Source organism: Capra hircus, chromosome 2 (genome assembly GCF_001704415.2).
Source record: "Capra hircus breed San Clemente chromosome 2, ASM170441v1, whole genome shotgun sequence".
Taxonomy (NCBI): Eukaryota; Metazoa; Chordata; class Mammalia; order Artiodactyla; family Bovidae; genus Capra; species Capra hircus.
This window is the reverse complement of record NC_030809.1, coordinates 36,230,525-36,253,074: the sequence shown is the minus strand read 5'-3', so window position 1 is coordinate 36,253,074 and position 22,550 is coordinate 36,230,525. Positions and strand designations below refer to the sequence as shown.

Below are 22,550 nucleotides of genomic sequence, written 5' to 3'. Positions count from 1 at the left end.
TATGTGTAGGTATGAGCGACAGTTTGGTCCAATGTACTGGAAAGATCAGGCTGGCAGACACATAATGTTTGAGCAGGTGGGAGAAGAAGACCTCAAATATTCCCACATTTGTTGTTTATATCCTGTCAGAGTACTCATTACTTAAGAAGCGATATACAGGTTCTATTTCATGATGAACAGTATGAAATTCCCATTATCTGTGTATGGCATGGTCTCCACGAGCATCCTGTTTTCATCTGCCTTCTACTTGACAACTCCAATATAGATCTATCTCCCCTATGAATTAATAAGAAATAGGTATTATCATGAGACAACTGAAATGGATGAAATTATTACAAGCTCCTTAAGGGAAGAAATAATTTCCTCTCCACAGTTCCTAACAGTACTCAAAACACAGCCAGCTTCCCAGATCAAATAACTCAACATTTTCTTCACTAAGAGACCATTATCTTCACATCATAGTGATAACCCAGCTTCTTCCACCCTGAGTAAAATTTGAAAGGTCTTATAATATCTGTGGTTTGAGACTTTATAATTATGGCTTGGGCCATTAATCTTGTAGTCTCCCTTTTTTATTATATCTAAAGATTGAGAATGAGTGTTTGTTACAGATTGCTAGCCTGTAGCAGTCAGTTGGAGAGATGAGACATCACGGAGACAGATAACAAAGAAAAATGAGTAACATATTGGAAAAGATTAGGTAGATCCACGGCACTACATTAAATAGACTCTTTTAGGCATAACAGCCAGAAGTCTCATCTTATGTTTCTACCATTTTTTTCACCTGCCAAAGGGATTTAGCTGTTTATATATATATATATATTTTTTTTTTTTTCCCTCCCCCAAGCCCTCATACTTAAAATCGAAACAACCACGTTAACAAATAGGCACATTTCTAAAATGCCACTGTAAGCCTAAGGAATGAAAATGTGATTTTAAAATTGATGATTGTTATAAGAAAGTGACCCCAAAAGCTTTACAGTAAGTAATAAGCCTAAAATGTCTTGGTGTAAAATGTTCTCATTAATTTGCCTTTGAAGTTCACACACACAAACTACCTCTCAAGATTAATGGATTTATAATATACTTTTTAAATAGGACTCCATCAATGAGATATTTCAGTGGAGTTTCTTGTTGATGAACTACTAGATAGATCTGGAAACTGAGTTATTATTTATAGAAAAAAATTAATGATCTGTAAACTATTGCATATATAGCTATTGTTTTCATTTGTGAAGTCCTTATCAGCTAGCATGTTAAAGAGTTAGTCATGGTTTAGATACAGCACCATTTTAATCATGTAGCAGACATTGTTCTAAGCTATTTATTTTTCATGACAACCTTAGAAGGAAAATACTACAGATGAGGAAGCTGAGGCCTGAGAAGATTATTAACTTGCAAAACATTATACAGTAAGTAATAGGCCTTAGTGAAGAAGGCAATGGCACCCCACTCCAGTACTCTTGCCTGGAAAATCCCATGGACGGAGGAGCCTGGTAGGCTGCAGTCCATGGGGTCGCTAAGAGTCGGACACGACTAAGTGACTTCACTTTGACTTTTCACTTTCATGCATTGGAGAAGGAAATGGCAACCCACTCCAGTATTCTTGCCTAGAGAATCCCAGGGATAGGGGAGCCTGGTGGGCTGCCGTCTATGGGGTCGCACAGAGTCGGACACGACTGAAGCGACTTAGCAGCAGCAGCAGCAGCAATAGGCCTTAGACAGGCCTGAGATTGGAGCCCATAAATATAGGTTCCATATTACACACTCTTAACTGATATAATCAAGTAATTAATTTATATTAACAGATGCAAGAATAGAATAATCATGTAGGACAACGGAGGACAGAACACACAAAATAGATGAAAACATACCTAGGAACACAAACTTTGTCACAATAAGACCTGGTTTTGTTAGGATTAGAGCAAACACTGAGGAAGTTTAACAGATTTGAGGAGGTCAAGATATTAGTATGCAAGGGTGTTTAATGAGATCATTAACAAATATTTATTCAAAGTCAGTTAGGGAATGACTTGCATGGAGTTAAGAGATGATTTGGTGTCACTTGCTAAAATCTTTGGACTTCCCTCGTAGCTCAGATGGTAAAGAATTTGCATAGAATGCTATGCCAGGGACCTGGGTCCCTGGGTTGGGAAGACCCCCTGGAGGACGGCATGGCAACCCACTCCAGTATTCTTTCCCAGAGAATCCTCATGGATAGAGGAGCCTGGAAGGCTACATACAGTCTATGGGGTTGCAAGGAGTGGGCACCACTGAGCGACTAAATACACAGCACACAGCTAAAATCTCTGATGTACCTGAGAAATGAACAGGTAGCATTGCTCAGTTGGTAGAGTCTGCCTGCAATGCAGGAGACCTGGTTTGATTCCTGGATTAGCAAGATCCCCTGGAGAAGGAAATGGCAACCCACTCTAGTATTATTTCCTGGAGAATCCCATGGACAGAGGAGCTTGGCAGGCTACAGCCCATGGGGTCACAAGAGCCAGACATGACTTAGTGACTAAACCACCACCACCACCATTCAATGAGTAAGGTGAAGGGTCCTACTGGTGGATGTCAAGAGCATTAAAAATGTGTCCTTGTAGAATCACCTAGAGTCTATCATATAGAGTGATGTAAGTCAGAAAGAGAAAAACAAATATCGTGTATTAGTGCATACATGTGGAATCTAGAAAAATGGCGTAAATGATCTTATTTTCAAAACAGAAATAGAGATACAGGTATAGAGACTGGATGGACATGAAGTGGGGAAGAGAAGGGTGGGATGAATTGGGAGACTGGGATTGACATATATATCAACTACTGACCGTATGTAAGAAACAGATAATTAATGAGAACCTGATACTTAGGCCACCTGATGCAAAGAGCTGACTCATCGGAAAAAGCTCTGATGTTGGGAGAGATTGGAGGCCAAAGGAAAAAGGAGTAGCAAAGGATGAGATGGTTAGATAGCAACACCAGCTTGATGGACATGAATTTGAACAAACTTCAGGAGATAGTGGAGGACAGAGGAGTCAGGCATGTTGAATTCCATGGGCTCACAAAAAGTCAGACATGACTTAGCAACTGAACAAGAACAACAAACCTGAACCTACTACATAGTTCAGGGAATTCTACTCAGTGCTCTGTGGTGACCTAAATGGGAAGGGAATCCACAAAAGAGTCAGTATATTTATACATATAGCTGATCTACTTTGTTGTACAACATAAACTAACACTGTAAAGCAACTGTGTGTGTGTGTGTGTGTGTGTTAGTTGCTCAGTCGTGTCCACCTTTCTGCGACCCTAAGGACTATAGCCCACCAGGCTCCTCTGTCCATGGATTCTCCAGGCAGGAATATTAGAGTGGGTTGCAATTCGCTTCTCAAGAAAGCAACTATACTCCAATAAAAATTAACTTTAAAATGGTGCCCTTCCCCATTCCGCTTTCTAACCCCACAGAATTATAGGCATATTTACCTATAAATGGCAATAGGAAGCTAAAAGAAGGCTGATCATAGTCCCCAGATTTAGGATAACTATATAAAAATACTGCTAGTGGTAAAGATTATGCCTGTCAGTGCAGGAGACATTAGAGACACGGGTTTGATCCCTGGGTGGGGAAGATCCTGTGAAGGGGGGCATTGCAACTCCAGTATTCTTGCCTGGAGAATCCCATGGACAGAAGAGCCTGGGTAGGTTACAGTCCATGGTGTTGCAGAGTTGGACACAGCTGAAATGACTTAGCATGCATGTACGCATTATACTCTTATTCTAAATTGTTACTATTAATGAGATAATATTTTTTTCTCCCTCAGGTAAAATGTCTGAATCTGCTGTGTGGATTAATTGGAATAATTTATCATTTCATAAGAATGCTACAAAACTGCATGATATTAATTTATTTTTCTCTACCGATTCAGTGGAGAAGGAAATGGCAACCCACTCCAGTATTCTTGCCTGGAGAACCCCATGGATGGAGAAGCCTGGTGGGCTACAGTCCACGGGGTTGCAAAGAGTCGGACACGACTGAGCAACTTCACTTCCCTTCACTTCTACCGATTCAAAGAGGAAGATCTCTGTCAATCATATAACCATAAGGAACCACAGATATGTATTTATTCCATTAAAATACACAGCACACTTTTTTCAATAAAATATTTGATATTTACAACTATGTAACTCAAATTTAGAAATGAAGTGTTGGTTATTCAACATTTTATTGCTTTTAAAAGCCTTTAGTTTTATCATTGTATTTTTTCTGGTAAAGCAAATGTCTCCATTCTGGAAAACACACTTTGGCAAATTATAACTAGTAATAATTATTAGTAAAGTAACTAGTAACTTGGACATATAGGTAGCTCTTATAATGTTGTGTTCTACTCCTGGGTATAAAATTTGAACTGATTGCACAGAGAATATATTTTTTAAAGCTACCTAGACAAAAATCTTAGTTTAATAATGTGTGAGGAGCTAGGAGAATAAAAGAGGATGATCAGGACATCTAATTTTGAGATGACTTTCTTTTGTACATTTTTTAATCAAGGTGGGTTTTTTTTTTAATTCCTTTTATGTATTTCTCTTGCTTATACTTAAAGGAGAAGTTTAAGAGAAATGTCACTGCGTAATTTCCTTTCCATTTTCTCTTCCCTGCTTAGAAAGAGCACCTACAATTGCCAAAAGAATCGCCTCTAAATAGAACATAATTTGTTCTTGCCAGGCAGCCAAGAATTAAGTAAAAGTTGCATAGGGCTGCCTGCAACAATCTAGGCTTGAAAGACTGCTAAGTGGGTTAGCAGCTTGATCTCCTTATTCATCTTTCCCCAGTTCACTGTAGGGATGTCAGCTCCCCTGCCCCAACCCTTCAGTGTAACTAGCAGACTCTCTCCTACCTCTCCTCTCAACTTTAAAATAAAAGTGGCATAGTGAGGGGAACCAACAGGAGAGGGAAGACATGTCTAAAACTTCTTTTTTTTTTTTTTAATGGTAAGAAAGGGGAAACTTGAATACATCATTTTCAGTTATTTATAAACATCTTCCTTTAGTTTCCTAGCTTTCTCTAAGTGATGAGAAATTAGACAAGCAAGGAAAATGTAAGTTATTTAAATTCCACTCAAGTTTGCAATTGAGTTTCATGAAAACAATAATCAATTCATTAGTAAACAGGAATAAACATGTGAATGGTAAGGAAATCTATAAATTATGGCTGTACAACAGAATACAGGCACATACATAATCACTCTTAACCCATTATAGCGTAAACAAATTGAAGAAAAGTAGTGAAAGTGAAAGTCGCTCAGTTGTGTCCAGCTCTTTGCGACCCCGTAGTCCTGAATATTCACTGGAAGGGCTGATGCTGAAGCTGAAACTGCAATACTTTGGCCATCTAATGCGAACAGCTGATTCATTTGGAAAGACCCCGATGCTGGGAAAGATTGAAGGCTGAAGGCAGGAGAAGGGGACAACAGAGAATGATATGGTTGGATGGCATCACTGACTTAATGGGCATGAGTTTGAGTAAACTCCAAGAGTTGGTGATGGACAGGGAGGCCTGGTGTGGGGCGGTTCATGGGGTCGCAAAGAGTCGGACACAACTGAGAGACTGTAGTGAACTGAACTGAGACTATACAGTCCTTGAAATTCTCCAGGCCAGAATATTGGAGTGGATAGCCTTTCCCTAGTCCTGGTGGCTCAGATGGTAAAGCATCTGCCTACAATGCAGGAGACCTGGGTTCGACCCCTGGGTTGGGAAGATCCTCTGGAGAAGGAAATGGCAACCCACTCCAGTACTCTTGCCTGGAAAATCCCATGGACGGAGGAGCATGGTAGCTTACAGTCCATGGGGTCGTAAAGAGTCGGACACGACTGAGCGACTTCACTTACACGTTCTCCAGGGGAATCTTCCTACCCCAGGGTTTGAACCCAGGTCTCCCACATTGCAGGCAAATTCTTTACTAGTTGAGCCACAAGGGAAGCCCATAGAGAAAAAGAGTAGAGAGTAATACTGAATGGATTCAGTACAATTTTTATTCAGTTCTACCTAGTTGTTTCAAACACCAGTATCTAAACAGGGTTTATTTATTTATGTTTTTAACTCAGCTATGGAATGCTCTGTAATCTTTTTCACACTAACCAAGTACTTGCGTCCACACATTATCTTCTGTGATCCAGATAAGTCTCTTAAAATTTGTGAAAATTTAAGTCAATTTTTATCCAACTGGCATTTCAATCCCTACACCTAAGTCTTCCAGACTTAGAATTATTTGCAAATCCTCAAAAAGCAGGATGCATCAAAGCTTTACATAGGGGGATATTTTTTGAAATTATGGAAGAAATGGAATAAAAAATGTGGAAGATCACCAGAGTTCTCTTACTGATAGTCACTTTACATGAATGTTTCCAAATTTATATTTTAAACATTTTTACTAGAGGAAAATATGCATAACATAAAATTTACCATCTTAGCTCCTTTCAAGTGTACAGGTTGGGGGAATTAAATACATTCATATTGTTGTACAACAATCATCACAATCTATCCCTTATGTATAAATCATCTTATAACTCTGAAATAAGAAAATCATTCTTATCCTCTTGCACTCCTAGCTCCTGCAACCACCACTATATTTTCTGCCTTTATGATTTTTAACTACCCTAAGTATTGCATAGAGTAAGATCTTATGGTATGTTTTCTTATGACTGGCATATTTCACTCAGCATAAATTCCTCAAAGTTCATCCAGCTTATAGTGTATGTCAGAATTTCCTGCCTATCTATATGTATGTATATACCTCTTTTTGCTTATTGACATCCATCTATAAGACAATTAGGAAAAATTTAGTTTTTATTATATCACTTTGATTGGAGTTTTGTGATTCTTACCCAGTCAAACAAAGCCTGGAGCTCTTATTACTTTTTTTTCCCCCCAATAAAAAAGATATCATTCATTGCTAAGGATCTCTGATTCCAAAAGTTCTCCATTTCAAAAAATGCTAGGAGATACTACTTCAAAGAAAAGCTGATTAGTCTGATTGCATGGCCTCTCTCCATTCTGTCTGAACAGTGTGAAAACCTTTTTCATAGTATCTTTTAGTTAAGTAATGATTTTTTCAATAAAAATTTCCATAGCGAAAAATTTTCTTAAAATTTAAAATAATTTCAAACAGTAAAATCTTGATAGCTGCCCTCAACTGGACAATTTGAACCCCAGAGACCTGCCATTTTATAAAATTTTGATCTCTTCAACCATTCACTGGAAGACAGTGAGCACTTACTGCTAAAATCACTCTCAGCAACCCCAAATGGAGCTCTTAATATCTACCTTACAGGCTTTCTATAAGAATTAGAAATACAGTTCTTTAATTGTATGTGATATACCAGGCCCAAAAGGTCACAGGCCCTTAAAGCATTGCTATAGTTATTAATTAAATTAGTGATAGAAGTTTTACATGATGACACTTACATATTTGCTAAGAGGAGGCTCATGAAATATTTGGTAGCCACTCACTTGCAGAAAGTCTATGCATTGTATGTCAATTTTGAATCAGCATACAGTATGAAATAAGATCTTTATAATAAGCTTTACTAATCATTTTACTAGCATTGAAATCCTACAGTAGATCAGTGTTACTTACCCCTAACCTTGTTATCAATTAGAGTACTTTGAAAATAGGTAGCTTCTCATCCTTAAACCAAACTTACTCAGTAAGAATCCCTGGGCGTAGATTCTGACAAATGTCCAAGTTTGGAAACCATTAATCTACTTATCAATGGACATAAGAAAACCTTGCCTTTTGCAGTGGTAGACCATGATACACAACATCTCTGCTATTTCCTTCTGACAACCTATGGTCATGAAGATCTATTTGAGGGTAGAAAATTGAACATTTTAACAGCTAGAGCAATATGTTTGTGGGGTGCAGAGGAGTTAATCTTTAAGGCAGAAACTCAGTTTACTCTGAAAGGGTAAACAAGGCTCACTCTGTAAGCAAGACTTTTAGCAAAATAGAGGTAACTTCTATCTGTTATTCTTGAGAAAATCTTGGGTGTAAGAAGCTAACATGAATGCAGAAGCTAAGTATACTGTTTAATAATTTAAATGAAAAATGTTGGCAGAATATGACCCTGAAGATATTTTCCTCCATAAGTTTTGAGTTAAAATGCTCTGTCTCTGAAGAGGTTATTCTTTCTTGAGGTGTATGTGTGTGTTTATTCACTATTTGCCCCAGAGGAGGCTAAGGGCCATGATTAGCTCATACCATGTATGATGTGTGGGCTTAATTTTCTCTTTGCATCCTTACAGAGAGAAATGATAAGCGCTGTACTGGGTTTAGCCTCGCATTACCTCCACAGCTACTGATGTTCACACATGGTAGTAGTGTACTTGGCTTACAATAAAATTTTCTAGAATTGTGAGAGTTGGTTGTTAAGCACAGCCATTACTAAACATAAAATGAAATAAATGTACAATTAAATTTTATAAAACAAAGGCAATATATACTTAAAATTTATTATTTCCTGATTAGTTCATGTCTATTGAATCTGTATGCTGGTAATACTCCCTAAATGCATGCTAAGTGGGCATCTTTTCCAAAATCTACATTCATTGCTAAAAAGGGATAACATTAGGAATATTTACACCATGAAAATCACAAACTCTACAAATCAGTGGCATGTTTTCCTCCTTATTTTGTGAAGAGAGGTTGTTAAACATTTACTAGAACATTTCTGACATGGTATAATTTTAGACTGAACAAATGATGCTTTGGGAAATGTATTATTTAAAATTTTCTAAGGATATTACAATACATTATTTTCTAAGGAAGCCAGTTATATACATTAAATGCATAGAGTGGGGATTTTCTTATGCAATGAATTAATATTTCTACAAATATAGAAACTGAAATGTCCATTTTCCTGGAGAGAAGGGGCAACAAATCAGGAGACAATAAAGGTATCTACCCTAAAGGTCTGGAAATGGTTAGAGGGTCCCAGAAAATCAGGGGCATCCTTACCTATAACTCAAGAGCGGGAACACAAAAGCAAGCCAAATGTGGGTCTTTCTGCCCCTCAATAAGCACTATTATTATTAGAAAAATCATGTTCATCACTAATCTCATTTATTCTTTGAGGAAATTTGGAGTGCAGTGGGTACCCCCACTTAAGAGCAGTTGAGCGAGTGCTCAAGCACAGCCATGAGGTTTACTGGAGTCATCTGTAGCAGAGGGTGGGGTTGGCAGTAAGAGAATATGGCCAGAATGGAAAGACTACGGAATTTATTCCAGATTTTAGGTGATTTACATGTAAAAGGAAAGTGAAAACTAATATATAATCATAAAATATTGTGACCAAATGTGTGTATATGTTTGTGTAAGTGTATGTGTTTATACACACATTTCTTTCCTTTATACATATATTTTTGTCATTCTTTAATCTCTGTCATGACCCTTTTGAGACCCATGGACTATAGCCCACCAGGCTACTCTCTCCATGGGATTTCCCAGGCAAGAATACTGGAGTGGGTTGCCCTTTCCTTCTCCAGGTGATCTTCCCGACCCAGAGATTGAACCTGGGTCTCCTGCATTGCAGGCAGATTCTTTAGCACTGAGTCACTTGGGAAGCCTCATATATATTATATATAAATGTGCATATATATACATACATATATATATATATGATTCACAATAAAATAAATTATCACATGGAAATGCATGATAAATATGAGGACTGAACCGAGCTAAGAAATTTCTATTGTGGGAGAAATTTTTCTGTTCTGCCACCTGGGGTATAGTACCCCTGAGGAATATTTTATTATTTTCTAGAAAGCAAAGATCATATTTCATTAGTTTTATATACATATATAATTTGATAAAAACTTAATTGAAAGAAAAGTGTTGCACATGATGAAAATAAAAATCTGTCACAAAAATTTTACTCAAAAAGTGAAGCAATGTCCTCTTATCCCAGAAAACCAAGCTAGCGAGGATGCTATGCTGTACCTTGTAATGTTCTTACATAAAGGTTTATGCTAGAGTGAATTTCAATCAATCTGGAAAACCTCTTCTTATAAAGACCTTCTCAGATAAGGGTCAGGTTCAAGTCCTTATTCTCTCAATAACAGCATTAAAAGATGGCATAACTTCCACTTGATTTTATTTTTTTAAAAATACATTCCAAGATTATATTATTTGCTAAAATTTTGTTTAGAAAAATTGCATCTGAATTTAATGTGACTTTTAGTTCTTTTGTTTCGTCAGATGAGATTCATGAAAAAATTATTTTATACGCCTTTTCAGAGAACTGTCTTTTCAGTTCATGCAGGTTAATTTATGCTTTCTAATGTTTTTTCTTCATATTTTTCTAATTAAAACTTTTATCTTAAAACTCAAAAAAGCTTACATAAGTTGATTCTATATATGTATTTATGTAAAAGTGGTTATATGTGTATATAATACACAAAAAGTTAAGCTGCACTGAAATTTATCCTGGATAAATTTTGTCTTTTCCTTTACTATGAAATTCTAAACTTTGAAAAGTTCATGTATTTTATGTAACTATTTTAATATTGAAGGAGTAACAACAGTTGATATACTAAGAAAATCAGGTTTGACTATATTTTGATATTTGATTATTTTCTAGTTCATCAAAGTTATCTGTGTAGGACACTATGCAATAGTTAGGAGCAGGCAATTATTAAGATATGCAATAGTCATTAAAAGATAAATATAGTTTTAAGTTTTACTAATGATTTTAATGTAGGCAGAACATCTGGTTTAAACAAATGATTCATTCTCAGATTATGCTTGTGAATTTAATGTCTTTTATGAAGTTGCCAATTCCCTCACACTCCCACTTCTGTCATTAGCTAGTATTTGGTTTTAGAAGGCAATTGAGAATGAGAGGTGCATCTGGTGTAAGCTAAAAAGAAAAAAAGACTAAGATCTGCAGCATGTGAGCATTGTTCCTTTCAGCATCTCTGTGAGATGAAGCTATGAAATATTCTCTTGTTTGCTAAAACATATGAAAATATCACTGTTCCATATTATAGAATATAACTCTGTCCAATGGCCAAGTCATATGAAAAACACAAATCAAAATCAGAAGATGCTTTACCTCCCTGTTGGCTCAGACAATAAAGAATCTGCTTGCAATGTGGGAGACCTGGGTTCGATCTCTGGGTCAGGAAGATCCCTTCTAGAAGGGGATCGCTACCCACTCCAGCATTCCTGGCTGGAGAATTCCATGGGCAGAGGACCCTGGCAGGCTAGAGTAGCAAAGTAGAGTACCTGGCAGGGTAGCAAAGAGTCAGACATGATTGAGCAACTAACATTTTCTTTCTTTTTTTTTTTAAGTTTTAATTCTTATATTGCTTATATAATTTATTTTTAAGCATTTATAATTTATTTATTTATTTATTTTTTAACTTTACAATATTATATTGGTTTTGCCATACATCAACATGAATCCACCGCAAGTATACACGTGTTCCCCATCCTGAACCCCCCTCCCACTCTCTCTGGGTCATTCCAGTGCACCAGCCCCAAGCATCCTGTATTTAACATAAGAAATCACTCAAATTTTGACATGTATTAATTCATTTCTTCCTCATAATAAACCCTTCCTCACAATAACCCATAATAACCCTAGGAAGTTGATAATATAAGCTCCTAGCCAAGAACCTATGTGTGATATTTCAAGCATGGCCACAAATAGCTACAAAATCTTTACCTGGCTAACCTCACAGAGGAGAGCAGCCCTCCACAGCAAAGACGGTGCACATCAATGTGATGAAGTCTCTACAGGGAGTGCAGTCAGGGAGAACTCACAGCTCCCTGACCAGCCATTAGCATACTGATAGTGCATCTGGAGGCCTCCATATCAAATACCTTCCTTGGATGCCTTTGATGAAATGTCTTTAGAGGGGTGGGGGTACTTTAAGACACTTTTTCTCCATTCTGTTTCCTGGTGAAAAATGACACAATGGACTTCACGTTTCCTCCAGTGTAGCTTCTTGCTTACACTATTGCCATTAGCGATTAGAAGCATATTATCTTCTTATTGGTTCTTTATTTTAACTGACCACCATGAAGTCTTGCAGCTCAGCTCAGTTCTTGACACTCTCCTTTTATAGTTGTGGAAATTGAGATGTTAAAAGCACAAGTGACTTGCCCAAGGTCACATAACTATTAATATTAAGAGGCAAGTTAGATTTCAAACTAACTACTTAGACTTCAAACAAACCTGTTTGGCTAATAAATCCATTCTCTTAACTATACATCTTCTTAGAACATACTGTCATCTATTTTTTCATATTTAGGTCCTGATTTACTGGCATTTGCTTAATTTTTAGTGAGTGACTAATTTCCAGCATTTTGACATTATTGAGTGTCATTACAGAGTTCCAAATAAGTGAAACATCATTCACTATATGGTTTTTTCACTGAAAAGGGTAGTTTATTTAATATGCCCTATTGATATAGCTATTCAATAATGTTAGAATATTATCAGTCTTGCTAGGGATCTGTATGAGAAAGAAGACTCATTCCTGCTTTATTCTGCTAAAGTTTAGATTGAGATTTCTCAAGTATTTTGAAAAATACCATTTGGTTATAATTACTCTGAAATAACATATTTTTAAATAATATTAAACTTCAGACACTTCAAACCTTTTCCTCAATGTTTCAGTTATAGACAAAACATTATGTCAATAAATGGCCCGGTTGCTCTTGAAAACATTGTACTTTTCTGCTTTAAGAATTAGTATTGTACTCATACCCAAAAGCATAATTAAGAAATATCTTGCAAAATATAATTTAGTAATCAAATATTATTAAATTCTTTGTCAAAAATGTGATTTGTACATATTCATAATTATTACACAAATCAGTGTCTCTAAACACTAAAGGAAACATACACAGATATTTTATCTTACAATTGTTATAAATATAATAACACATAGAAATAGAACATAAATATAATTAATAGAAATAGTGTAACTTATAATTATATAAATATAAATTACATTAAGCATATAGATGCATATTGGCATACTTACCTGAAAAATACCTGAAATGTATAAGCCACCTGTCTGTTGACTATGATTTATTTTTCAGATCTATTCTCTTTAATATAAATGATGGATGGAAGAAAATATAATTTGAATCCATCTGATTTTCCTGTTTATGACCTGATCTATTTCACTTATTTATTTATTCAGTACGTATCTGTTATCCATCTATCATATGCTAGAACAGAGGGAAAAATGATGAAGTGGGCATTCTATACAAGGACTTTTTATTTTAGAGTGAGGCAGCATGCCAGCATTCAGCACTGGTCGTTATAGGGTTACACAGAAAACATTACCTAATCTAGACAGTAGAAGAGAATACTTCTTAGAAGAGAGAACAACTGACAAGTGTCTGAATGTATGAACAAAATTTTGTCTGGCAAACAGAAATGGAAGAGCAATACAGACAAAAGAATTGAAAGGACTCATTCCATAAAGGCGGAAAATAAGTAGGAATCTGCTGAAAAGCCCAAGCCTTTGAATTTGTTCAGATTTGATCCTACCTAACACTTGCAGTGATGGTTTTTAGACAAGGTCATGATCAGATTTCCATTAAACTGAGCCCTTGCGGGCATTTTGTCCGGTGGAGTTGTCAGGACTAAAGGCAAGCAGAGTACCTAAATATGGGGGCACTTTACCAAGGGTCCTTGGAACCCCTAAAAGGTCTGTGGATAGAATTTAGGAGGTTTTCAAACTTGATGGGGGAAGTGTTACATTAGTTTGGGGTCTTACATTTAGATCTTTATTTCATGTTGATATATAGTGTAAGATAAAAATTTAACTTCAATTTTGTGCTTGTGGCTATCTGGTTTTGTCAACACATTTGCTAAAGAGACTTTCCTTTTTAAAATAATATTTATGCCAATCACCACTTCAAACCACACTGAATATTAATTCCACTGTTCAACTACTTTATGTAATATAATTAACAGCATATTACTACATCATAGATTTAAGTATGTTGACTGGTGTGTTTCAACATAATTTTTTAAATTGTAATCCTTTATAAATTTATTAATATGCATACTGATGTACATTATAAAATATTTATTTTGTGCCTATTCATTTAAATATTATCAGAAAGTGACTATAGATTTCATCAGACTGCTACAAGGTCATGGACTCAAAAAAATGTTAAGAATTTGGAGATTGTTCCAATAACTCAGGCAATAGATGAAATCCTGAACTAGAGCAATGGTAACTTAAAAGTATGTATAATAAAGGAACAGGCAAATTCAGTATCATTTAGTGATTAAATAAATGCCAAGAAACAAAGATAAAGTGAAATCAACTAAATTCCGAACTTGGGTGATTTGATTGGTTGGTGGTGTGTAGTTCTGCGACTCAATGTGGAAGTTAAATTTAACACCACAAGAACTGCCAATAATCAACCATGGCAAGAAGATAAATGAAGTGACTGACTCAGGATAAAGCCATAGTAAGTTCAGTTCAGTTCAGTCTCTCAGCGTGTCTGACTCTTTGCGACCGCATATACTGCAGCATGCCAGGCCTCCCTGTCCATCACCAACTCCAGGAGTTCACTCAAACTCATGTCCATCACGTTGGTGATGCCTTCCAACTATCTCATCCTATGTTGTCCCCTTCTCCTCCCACCTTGACTCTTTTGCAGCATCAGGGTCTTTTCCAATGAGTCAGTTCTTCACATCAGGTGGCCAAAGTATTGGGGCTTCGGCTTCAGCATCAGTCCTTCCAATGAATACTCAGGATTGATTTTCTCCAGGATTGACTGGTTGGATTTCCTTGCAGTCCAGGGGACTCTCAAGAGTCTTCTTCAACACCATAGTTCAAAAGCATCAGTTCTTTGGTGCTCAACTTTCTTTATAGTCCAACTCTTACATCTATCTATGACTACTGGAAAAACCATAGCTTTGACTAGACAGACCTTTTTTGGTTAGGTAATGTCTCTGCTTTTTAATATGTTGTCTAGGTTGCTGCTGCTGCTGCTGAGTCGCTTCAGTCGTGTCTGACTCTGTGCCACCCCATCGACGGCAGCCCACCAGGCTCCCTGTCCCTGGGATTCTCCAGGCAAGAACACTGGAGTGAGTTGCCATTTCCTTCTCCAATGCATGAAAGTGAAAAGCGAAAGTGAAGTTGCTCAGTCGTGTCCGACTCTTCACGACCCAGTGGACTGCAGCCTACTGGGCTCCTCTGCCCATTGGATTTTCAAGGCAAGAGTACTGGGGTGGGGTGCCATCGCCTTCTCCAGTTGTCTAGGTTAGTCATAGCTTTTCTTCCAAGGCAAAAGTGTCTTTTAATTCCATGGCTGCAGTCACCATCTGCAGTGATTTTGGAGCCTAAAAAAATAAGGTCTGTCACTGCTTCCATTGTTTCCCCATCTATTTGCCATTGAGTGATGGGACCAGATGCCATAATCGTAGTTTTGTGAATGTTGAGTTTTAAGCCAAAATTTTCACTCTCTTTCACTTTCATCAGGAGGCTCTTTAGTTCTTCTTAACTTTAAGGCTCTTTAGTTCTTTTTCACTTTCGGTCATAAAAGTGGTGTCATCTGCTTATTTGAGGTTTTTGATATTTCCCCCAAGCAGTCTAGATTCCTGCTTGTGCTTCTTCCAGCCCAGCGTGTCACATGATATTCTCTGCATATAAGTTAAATAAACAGGGTGACAACATACAGCCTTGACATACTCCTTTCCCCATTTGGAACCAGTTTGTTGCTCCATGTCCAGTTCTAACTGTTGCTTCTTGATCTGCATATAAATTTCTCAGAAGGCAGGTCAAGTGGTGTAGTATTCCAATCTCTTAAACAATTTTCCACAGTTTGTTGTGATACACAGCATCAAAGGCTTTGGTATAGTCAATAAAGCAGAAATAGATCTTTTTCTGGAACTCTCTTCCTTTTCGATGATCCAACAGATTTTGGTAATTTGATCTCTGGTTTCTCTGTCTGTTCTATAAACAGCTTGAACATCTGGAAGTTCACGGTTCACGTATAGTTGAAGTCTGGCTTGGAGAATTTTGAGCATTACTTTACTAGCATGTGAGATGTGCACAATTGTGTGGTAGTTTGAGCATTCTTTGGCATTGCCTTTCTTTGGGATTGGAATGAAAACTGACCTTTTCCAGTCCTGTGGCCACTGCTGAGTTTTCCAAATTTGCTGGCATACTGAGTGCAGCATTATCATAGCATCATCTTTTAGGATTTGAAATAGCTCAACTGGAAATCCATCACCTCCACTAGCTTTGTTCGTAGTGATCCTTCCATAGGCCCACTTGACTTAGACCAGCTATTGATTACTATCAGCTATGGTGTCATGTACTATGTATACTGTGTTAGAAAATAGAACATTATGTAAAAAATAATGTCATAAAGCTGCTGCTGCTGCTACTAAGTCACTTCAGTCGTGTCTGACTCTGTGTGACTGCACAGATGGCAGCCCACTAGGCTTCTCAATCCCTGGGATTCTCCAGGCAAGAACGTTGGAGTGGGTTGCCATTTCCTTCTCCAATGCATGAAAGTGAAAAGTGAAAGTGAAGTTGCTTAGTCGTGTCCAACTCTTAGGGACCCCACGGACTGCAGCCCACCTGGCTCCTCCATCCATGGGATTTTCCAGGCAAGAGTACTGGAGTGGGGTGCCATTGCCTTCTCCGATGTCATTAAGCAATTTGTGGTTAATCTGTAAAGAATCATTGTTGTGAATCTACTCTATATTTACAGTTTTGTACCAGCATTTGCACTCAAAAGCAAACACAGCTAATGTTGCTTGGTTATAGGCACCAATATTCAAAATTTCCCTCAAAAGAATAACAAAAAGAGATGCTGTCTATGAAAGTGCTGAAAATCCCTCAGACCTCACTGCTCTACATCCTGTAAGGCTGGTGATGACAATACCTTTTCCTTCTGTCTTGGGCTTCATCCTTGTTTGATCTTACTCATGCATTAGAGGCCAGTACCTAATAAGCTGAAATTCAGTAGGCCTTTCCTCTTATCCAAACATTATGATTTTTCCCTTTCATATAAATCATGCTATAATATGGGCAGACTGAAAACTGAAGCCATTTCTGAAGCACATCACTTGCTTTGTTAGTATAAACAGATTTAATTTTCATTCACATGTAATTTTACAAGGTATGCAACTTGAACACTATTGAACAAAGATAATATATAAATTTCTGCTCAAAGGTGAGGAGCAAATTATGTTACTTTAGTTTTTTTCTAAAAATTTTAGCCATTTATTAGAAACACAGCTGTCAGTTTAGATCAAATATACTCATATTTCCCTGTTATACTATTAGGACCATCAAGAAATTTAATTGTCCCTTACAGTTTGGTTTCCTACAAAAGTGTTATAACACAATTAGTACTATTGCAAATAATTATTGAACTGTGTGAAAATACTTATGATTTCATATGACATACATATAATAATAGATGAGAGATACAAAATTCAAGTTAACACTTGATAAAGATTCTGCTCTCATACAACTGCCAGTAATAATAAATGTCGGGACAATATAGTCTGCTTTATGAAAGTGAAACAGAATCCTGGCAGAATAATTTCCAAAGGTTATAATGATAGCTCAAATATTACTTGCTTGTCATTTAATCATATTAAATACTCTGAATCTAATAAATTATCTGTGATAGACACACTAAACACTTTAAGAATGGGAAACCATTTGGTTTATTAGGCTAATGACTAAAATCAGAATGTAATGAAATTCTTCTGCATGAAATCTATATTTCTCCGCTCTTTTCATAGTGTTTAGAATTGTTATAAGGTATTACCATCCAGGTTTTGTGGGTAAACGAAGGCTTAGAGATTCTAAAATGTTCACGGGTTTCTATTTTTTAACTAAAAATTACACTAACTAGGAAAGTACATTTTTGTCCTATTACCATTTTCTCAGTGATATAACAGTCACAAAGAGTTGAAGCAGCAGTTCTACACCAGCCGTAAGCTTATAGACAAAAGGCTACAGGCTTAGCCCTTAGAAATATGGTAACATGATTGGGATTGAGCAAAAGGGATTCAATGAAGAAAATGAGAATTTGTAAAGGAGGAGTATGAGTCTAAAAAGAGCTTCAGTTCAGTTCAGTTCAATCGTTCAGTCGTGTCCAACTCTCTGCGACCCCATGAATGCAGCACACCAGGCCTCCCTGTCCATCACCAACTCCCAGAGTTCACTCAGACTCAACATCCATCGAGTCAGTGATGCCATCCAGCCATCTCATCCTCTGTTGTCCCCTTCTCCTCCTGCCCCCAATCCCTCCCAGCATCAGAGTCTTTTCCAATGAGTCAACTCTTCGCATGAGGTGGCCAAAGTACTGGAGTTTCAGCTTTAGTATCATTCTTTCTAAAGAAATCACATGGCTGATCTTCAGGATGGACTGGTTGAATCTCCTTGCAGTCCAAGGGACTATCAAGAGTTCTCTCCAACACCACAGTTCAAAAGCATCAATTCTTCGCTGCTTAGCTTTCTTTATAGTCCAACTCTCACATCCATACATGACCACTGGAAAAACCATAGCCTTGACTAGACGGACCTTTGTTGACAAAGTAATGTCTCTGCTTTTGAATATGCTATCTAGGTTGGTCATAACTTTTCTTCCAAGGAGTAAGTGTCTTTTAATCTCATGGCTGCAATCACCATCTGCACTGATTTGGGAGCCTAAAAAAATAAAGTATGACACTGTTTCCACTGTTTCCCCATCTATTTCCCATGAAGTGATGGGACCGGATGCCATGATCTTCGTTTTCTGAATGTTGAGCTTTAAACCAACTTTGTCACTCTCCTCTTTCACTTTCATCAAGAGGCTTTTTAGCTCCTCTTCACTTTCTGCCATAAGGGTGGTGTCATTTGCATATCTGAGGTTATTGATATTTCTCCCGCCAATCTTGATTCCAGCTTGCGCTTCTTTCAGCCCAGCATTTCTCATGATGTACTCTGCATATAAGTTAAATAAGCAGGATGACAATATACAGCCTTGATGTACCCCTTTTCCTATTTGGAACCAGTCTGTTGTTCCATGTCCAGTTCTAACTGCTGCTTCCTGACCTGCCTACAGATTTCTCAAGATGCAGGTCAGGTGGTCTGGTATTCCCATCTCTTTCAGAATTTTCCACAGTTTCTTGTGATCCACACAGTCAAAGGCTTTGGCATAGTCAATAAAGCAGAAATAGATGTTTTTCTGGAATTCTCTTGTTTTTTTAATGATCCAGTGGATGTTGGCAATTTGATCTCTGGTTCCTCTGCCTTTTCTAAAACCAGCTGGAACATCTGGAAGTTCTCGGTTCACGTATTGCTGAAGCCTGGCTTGGAGAATTTTGAGCATTACTTTACTAGCGTGTGAGATGAGTACAATTGGGCGGCAGTTTGAGCATTCTTTGGCATTGCCTTTCTTTGGAATTGGAATGAAAACTGACCTTTTCCAGTCCTGTGGTCACTGCTGAGTTTTCCAAATTTGCTGGCATATTGAGTGCAGCAGTTTCATAGCATCATCTTTTAGGATTTGAAATAGCTCAACTGGAATTCCATAACCTCCACTAACTTTGTTCGTAGTGATGCTTTCTAAGGCCCACTTGACTTCACAATCCAGGATGTCCGGCTCTAGGTGAGTGATCACACCATCGTGATTATCTTGGTCTTCAACATCTTTTTTTGTACAGTTTTTCTGTACAGTTCTGTATTCTTGCCACCTCTTCTTAATATTTTCTGCTTCTGTTAGGTCCATACCATTTCTGTCCTTTATCGAGCCCATCTTTGCCGGGGGCCAGCACGAGGAACTCCGCCCATGGCAAAGGTCATGAGGAACGAGGCTTGGCAAAGGTGTGATCAAGCCTCAGGAAACCCCCTGTTCCCGAGCATCTAATCCCCAAACCAGAGTCTGTTTTATGCTCTCACCTACACCTCTGACTTTACAGGGGGCTCTCCCCCATAACCGTTTCTCTTGGAGAAGGAGTAAACGTGCAGCTCCAAGGCAATAAAAATTCCTGGGCGTGACAAGAGTGTTTCAGCTTACGGACTCCTCTGAAGGTTATCTAGCCCACCTGTATAGGTTTGTCAGGCCACATGTGATTGTCTACAGCCTCCTAACCTGTTTTAGACTTACTAAAGGCAAAATCTTTTGGAGAGTTGGAAATTATTAGTATAGTGTGTTGGTTAGGAATTATATTGGTGAAGGGTTTTTCATTTGTTGTGTCAATAATTGCTGCTAATTCCCTGCTCTGGGTGGGACAAGGATGTCTCAGGTCAAACCTCTCTGCTGACAGACTAGCTTGGGTGACAGGATTATCCATACTGCTGCCACTAGGCACATGATTGTTTACTACCTCTCAATCGTAAACAGCACAGAGAGTTTTGGAGTATTTTGAGAGTCTTAATTAGCATAGGGCTTTTTCTTCTTGTTGAGTCAATGATTGCCACAAGGCCTCTATATCCTTAGGCACCTGGGAATATATTAATCAATGTATTTGGAATATAGCAAAGGAAATATAGTAGTTTCTGATGTTAGCAATACTAGACTTTTTGAGTTAATGGATTTTCTCTTTTGTAATAGATCACTGTACTTTGTTATAAATCACTGTGTCCTTGCTATGTAAGAATGTAACTTTATCATATCTTAAGACTAAATAGATCTTAAGGGGAGCATTGATGAAAGGATTTTCATTTGTTGGGCTGATGTTTGCTGCTAAATCTCCATGTTCCCTACCCTTATAATGAATATAACTAGCATATAGGAAGAAATAAGTATTAACCTTTAAGACTAATCATGTTAACCTTGGGTTAAATAAATTCCTTTCTTGATTGTAACTCACTATACCCTCACCCTATAGGAATGTAACTTTATTTGGAGGGTGGTGCCTGGTTTAAGAAAAAACACCTTTGGAAGAAATAAGTTTTTTGGTTATCAGAAAGAAAGGATCATAAAATGTCAGCAGGTCTCACTCATGGCCAGAAGATGATGTAATATCCCTGAGACCTTTTTTTATACATTTATGTGAAGCACCTGATTTTGATAAAGGTCAGGACTGCTGACCCCCACGTGACTCTGTATTCATCCCTATGTGTAACAAAAGGTATATAAGCAAACCCCAAAATAAAGAAATCGGATCAGTTTCCGGAAAGACTGATTCCCCCATGTCGCTTCTTTCTTGCTCCCGTTTTTCTGGCTGAATTCCCATCTGGAGCATGGATGCTATTCCACGTAATCCAAGTTATTCAGCCTCCTTTTCTCCACTAATCTTCCTACTACACTATCCATTTCTAATCTCTCTATATCTGTGATTAAATATGTATTTTTCCAAAGACCCTGACTCTGTCCCCCGACCTTCAAATCACCCTGGATCCACCGGGGCTGGACCCCGGCACATCTTTGCATCTTTTACTGTTCCCTTGGTATCCATAATTTTCTTGAAGAGATCTCTAGTCTTTCCCATTCTGTTCTTTTCCTCTATTTCTTTGCATTGATCACTGAAGAAGGCTTTCTTATCTTTTCTTGCTATTCTTTGGAACTCTGCATTCAGATGCTTATATCTTTCCTTTTCTCCTTTATTTTTTGCTTCTCTTCTTTTCACAGCTATTTGTAAGTCCTCCCCAGACAGCCATTTTGCTTTTTTGCATTTCTTTTCCACGGGCATGGTCTTGATTCCTGTCTCCTGTACAATGTCATGAACCTCCATCCATAGTTCATCAGGCACTCTATCTATCAGATCTAGGCCCTTAAGTCTACTTCTCACTTCCACTGTATAATCATAAGGGATTTGATTTAGGTCATACCTGAACGGTCTAGGGGTTTTCCCTACTTTTTTCAATTTAAGTCTGAATTTAGTAATAAGGAGTTTATGATCTGAGCCACAGTCAGCTCCTGGTCTTGTTTTTGTTGACTGTATAGAGCTTCTCCATCTTTGGCTGTAAAAAATATAATCGATCTGATTTTGGTGTTGACCATCTGGTGATGTCCATGTGTAGAGTCCTCTTTTATTGTTGGAAGAGTGTATTTGCTATGACCAGTACATTTTCTTGGCAAACTCTATTAGTCTTTGCCCTGCTTCATTCCGTATTCCAAGGCCAAATTTGCCTGTTACTCCTGGTGTTTCTTTACTTCCTACTTTTGCATTCCAGTCCCCTGTAAAGAAAAGGACATCTTTTTGGGGTGTTAGTTCTAAAAGGTCTTGTGGATCTTAATAGAACCATTTAACTTCAGCTTCTTCAGCGTTACTGGTTGGGGCATAGACTTGGATAACTGATATTGAATGGTTTGCCTTGGAAACGAACAGAGATCATTCTGTCATTTTTGAGATTGCATCCAAGTACTGCAATTCGGACTCTTTTGTTGACTATGATGGCTACTCCATTTCTTCTAAGGGATTCCTGTCCTCAGTAGTAGATATAATGGTCATCTGAGTTAAATTCACCCATTCCAGTCCATGTTAGTTCGCTGATTCCTACCTAGAATGTCGACGTTCACTCTTGCCATCTCCTGTTTGACCATTTCTAATTTGCCTTG

At 37.7% G+C, this 22,550-nt stretch overlaps 1 protein-coding gene across 4 annotated transcripts in view; it reads right to left on the bottom strand.

Moving 5' to 3' along the window:
* Positions 1 to 22,550, bottom strand: part of ERBB4 (erb-b2 receptor tyrosine kinase 4) — a 1,297,156-nt gene that overhangs the window by 389,276 nt on the left and 885,330 nt on the right. The gene's annotated exons all lie outside the window — the stretch shown is intronic.